This window comes from Sander lucioperca, chromosome 8 (assembly GCF_008315115.2).
Source record: "Sander lucioperca isolate FBNREF2018 chromosome 8, SLUC_FBN_1.2, whole genome shotgun sequence".
NCBI classification, from domain to species: Eukaryota; Metazoa; Chordata; class Actinopteri; order Perciformes; family Percidae; genus Sander; species Sander lucioperca.
The window spans coordinates 17,147,500-17,152,176 of NC_050180.1; the positions used below are offsets into that span (position 1 = coordinate 17,147,500).

Consider the following 4,677-nt stretch of genomic DNA (forward strand, 5'->3'; position numbering starts at 1 on the left):
GTGACGGTGACACAATGCAGGATGAACTGTATAGTATTCACCAGAGCTCAGCTTGGCTACTGTTTGGCACTGCTAATAAGGACCCATGAGTGCCTGTTTATCTTGTTAATTTTTCTCATAATGAAACTAAACAAACCACAATTTCTGTTCACGTTACAGTAGGGTTTTGGCTATAGTGGTTACTGTGTACTCTTTTTAAAACTTTGACAAAACCAGAGGTTTTTTCAACAGTATACTAATCTGCAAAGATGTAAGTACTGCATATGTGCATTTGCAGATTTGAATGCATGCGTGAGTGAGTGTGTGCATGCGTGTGCGTGCGTGTGTGTGCGTGTGTGTGCGTGTGTGTGTGTGCGTGTGTGCGCGTGTGTGCGCGTGTGTGTGTGTGTGTGTGTGTGTGTGTGTGTGTGTGTGTGTGTGTGTGTGTGCATGCATGATGTCTTTTAGTACTACATCATGATCTCCCCTATGGTCACGGTGGTGTTTTTGCTGGCTCATCCCTGCCTCTCCACATGCCTGTTTAACAACACAGAGCTCCTCCTTACTGGCTTCCTGTCCAAACCAGTTTATCTGTAAACAAGTGTGTTTTTTTCCTCTCCGCCCCATTGTCCACACTACACCAGAATGCATGCACAATGGGCGCCCTCTCTCTCCCAGTCTGCTTTTGTACTCTAAAGTAAAAAAAACACTGTTTTTTTTTACTACCACACATAGCAATGCAAAGAAATGATATGCTTCTTGATGAGGACAATTTTTTTTTGAAAAAAGTAAATTACATCTGTGATTGTGTAAACATTTTCAAAAAGGTTAGTAGAAATATGAACTTAGTTAAAGTTGTGTTTAAAAGATTGGCCTCTATTCACTTAAGCACACCATAAAACTAATAGAAGGTTGCAGCTGATTCTTTTTCCAATGCACCCTGGTGGAGCCAACTACTGACATAGCAGGTGAATGTTATGTATTGTTATTATGTGTGCATTGGGATGAAATGGCTGTCTCTGTTTATATTGCCCAAGGTACACTATGCTACACTAGATATGATAACAGCAGGGTTATTGTGGCAGTACCCAACCATCCCTGCTTTGGCCGTTGCCTGCACACTGCAGTGGTGTGTGTAATCGTGTGGTGTTGTCTTAAGCTTAGAAGTTGTTATGCCTTATAATATACTCATGGAATTTGTTTATTTTTTTAAGCATGATATCCATGTCCCTTTGAAAGATGTGGAAAACAAATCTGTCAAAAGTTTTAAAAAATGGGAAAGAAGGAAACTTCAAATTAGAGAGGGCAATATGATGTCACAGCAATTTAAGATAAGAAAGCAATGTCCTCTTTCAAACTGTGGAAAATAGACAGTCTTTTAAACCCAACCCCACATTATGATCGAGAAGAGCATGGAAGAGAACATAACTGCTGACTGAGCCTTTACAGTTTAGCAGGCCCTTTACCTCAGAGGTTAAGGCTTTTATTGCTTTTTATTCCTACTTTTGCACATCCTTTATGATTTTGGATTGCATCTCCTTGGCCTTAGGAGTAATCTCACAGATTCCTTTACTTCTTGACCTAACAATACGCATATACCAGATGTTATATTCCTGTCATCTATGGCTACAATCATGTGTTTTATTAGGCCATCTTGGTTGTTTTTGATAGGCATGTCACTCCAAGACAAGCACATGTGTGCTAGCTGCAGATAAGGACCCATTCTATGAATAAGGAACACATTTTGAATAGAAATTCATGCCGCTTATATGAAGGATGGTAAGAGACGTTTTGCAACGTATTCAGCATTCTTATACACCCAACTGAGAAGTGGTAGGCCAACTGCATCTCTCAATCATTGCTGTTTTGTTGTGGATAGCTATGGAGTGAGCTTTTGAGTTTCACTTGGCACCATGGGCATTTATTATGCTTACTTACAAAGCTGTGGAGCTTCCACTAAAAGTTTTAGTCATTTTTATTCACCAGTGGTAAGAAACTTGAAAACATGGTAATGTTTGGTATAATAACAAAAGTAATCTCATGCAACTGTACTATTTTTTGAAATGTATACAATATTTATTTTGGGCTATGCATATAGGGTGTCTATGGTACTTAATAATGCTATTAGTATTGACTTTATTGCACATTCTCTCAATCTCCTGTTGTAACACTATATTTTTTGTGTCACATTGTGTGACGTATAAAGGCTGCATTGTGTTTTTAATAGTGCATAATCGTTACTAAGGAGTGTAGCATTCATTTCATATAAAAAAAAAAATCTGGTTCGAACAAGTTTGAACATAAAGGTTTTAGCTCTGCTGAGTGCTGTATAAGTCGTTGAGGAACCGAAAGAGTTAATTTCTCTCTCTCTCTGTTGAACGCTGCGTGGGCTGCGAGATCATTCGAGAGTGCATTTTCAGCGTCCAATCAGCTGTGCGGACTCCACTCCGCATTCAGCCAATAGGGAGAATGGGAGGCTCTATCGAATTTGAATGAGGAGTGTATCTTTCGGCGCCATTTTCGAGTGAGCAGCGACTGCCTCAGCAGCTGCGGAGAGAGGATGCTGCGAATATAGAAAGCTGTCGCTGAGACGGGGGAGAAACCAAGCGCTCAAAATTAAACTGCGCTTTTAGAGAGGGGAATCGCAAGAATCAATGGAAACACAGGTACTTGACGCCACAAAGTATTTAAATTGATTTTAATCGGACAATATAAACGGACTGAAGGGGAGGAATACGTGAAAAGGGGAGAGACAGACCGTGGCGGGGAGACGTTAGCCATTTGGCCAGCTTTGCTTGCTTGTACTACTCCTAGCAGCTAGCCTGTTAGCTTAGCCTGCTAGCTCATATAGAGGGAAGTCTGACTTTGCTGCGCTGTGACGGTAGAAAAAAAATATGCGCCCATACAGCGGTCCGTTTTACCCAGGAGATGAGAGGGATATATTTGATTAAAAACCGAAAAATGGGAAATTATTTAGCATGTTTTAGCAAGACCCTTAACGTAGGGCTTATAAATCAAAGTTGAACTATAAGGGACTGTTTTTTTTCGCATTGGATCCTAGTTTTGAGCGGGAGGTGCAAAAGCAGCCAGGCTCGAGCAGAGGAGAAGCACAGTCGGCAGTGTCAACAAATGCACACGGCACATTCACTGGCTTAGGAGGGAAAAAAATCAAAACGAGACCTCGTCTGATTTTACCAAGCTTGTTAACTAAGGTGCAAGCTGGTAGATTGCATGTGTTGTTGCAAGCGGTTTGTGGGTGGTTAGAAGGAAAACACCTGGTAAGTTTGTCATTATATTGCTGTATGAGCTTACACTCAGTCATGCCGTTAATAATAAAGACGGGAGTTTGTTTTATTTTCCTGTCTGTGTCGTAAAGTGGTTCTTAACGTGTTTGCCGTCTTAACGGTATCTCCTGTATTAACGTAACTCCGATGACCAGTAACGTTACCAAATAATTTACCAAGTCTTAATCAACGTTAATTACTTGCTTCATATTTGAATACGTTATCTTACCTTAACGTAAACGTTGGATGATCATTGTGGCTCTCGACCAAGTGACAAAAATTATAAGTCGCCACTTCTAATGATTCAACCTTAATAGCTCTGTTAAACGTTAGACGAATGGCAGTCATAACCACTAACGATTCAGTAAAGTTGAATTAACGTCAAATATAAAAAACAACGGAAATTGTATTGTTAGTTGCGGTGCTGCTCGTGGCTCGCTGTAATGTAATGTTTTTTTTTTTTTTTTGGGATCATCGTAGTTTGATGTAGAAAGGTTTTCAGTCATTGCCTTTTGGCTTTTTTGCACTTAGTAGCATCGCTCCACTTTCTGTGTTCCCTGGACTCTGATTAAATTCAAGTAACGTTACGTTGAAGGGAGGAAAAAAAACCCCTTCGAGGTATAATCGGGTTAGTAAAGAGTCACAAAACAGATCCAATCATTAATTACTGGAGAGGTTGTATGTATGACATTTTATCCTGCCTTATGTTTCTTACAGTGAACATGACTTCTCGACTAATAAAGCATGAGAGAGGAAAAGAGAGGCTCCATATAATTGTGCTTCTAAACCCGCCCCTTCTACTTCCTTCTAAGTAGAGATCGGTTTAATGTGTTACATAATGCGAGGCCTTCCTATCTTTTAACGTTGCAGGGTTGCATTTATTTAACCAAATACGTGTCCACATTGTCAAGTATCATGTTTACATTTCTGAAAAATCTTAATTCGAATTAACTGCGTTGAGAACATGAGACAGAGTAGGCCATTTCCCTGCAATGCCTTTTTTTCCCCTTGCCCCGTCACAAATGACAGGGTGCTTACTAATAACATTTGTCCAGGAATTTTATTTTGTCATACATAATCTGCAGCAGTAAGGTTAAGAGTTGTTTCCACTTCAATTAGATATGCACGAACTGAATGAAATTAAACTAAATACCATTGTGTTATGCATAGCTTTCTTCACTGAAATTGCAGATTGTATCCTTAGTATAATCATTTTTGGTGAAGTGGGAAAGCATTTTCACCATGAAACCGTCCAGCTTATATCGTTAGATTTTGTGTATTTGTTTTTGAGGGCATTTAGTTGGAGGAAAATTAGCTAAAGTGATATGAGGCAAAGATCTTTCACAGCCACATAGAGCAAGGAGGAGGAGGAAACCACTGTACTATAAGATCTGATGTGTCTGACTGACAAGAA

At 39.8% G+C, this 4,677-nt stretch overlaps 1 long non-coding RNA gene across 1 annotated transcript in view; it reads left to right on the top strand.

Annotated features, from left to right (window-relative positions):
* The first annotated feature begins 1,822 nt into the window (after positions 1-1,822).
* LOC116045891 overlaps positions 1,823-4,677 on the top strand; it is a 14,181-nt gene continuing 11,326 nt past the window's right edge. Inside the window, exon 1 of the long non-coding RNA XR_004104025.2 lies at positions 1,823-2,645. This is a non-coding gene — a long non-coding RNA (uncharacterized LOC116045891). The remainder of the gene's footprint in view (positions 2,646-4,677) is intronic.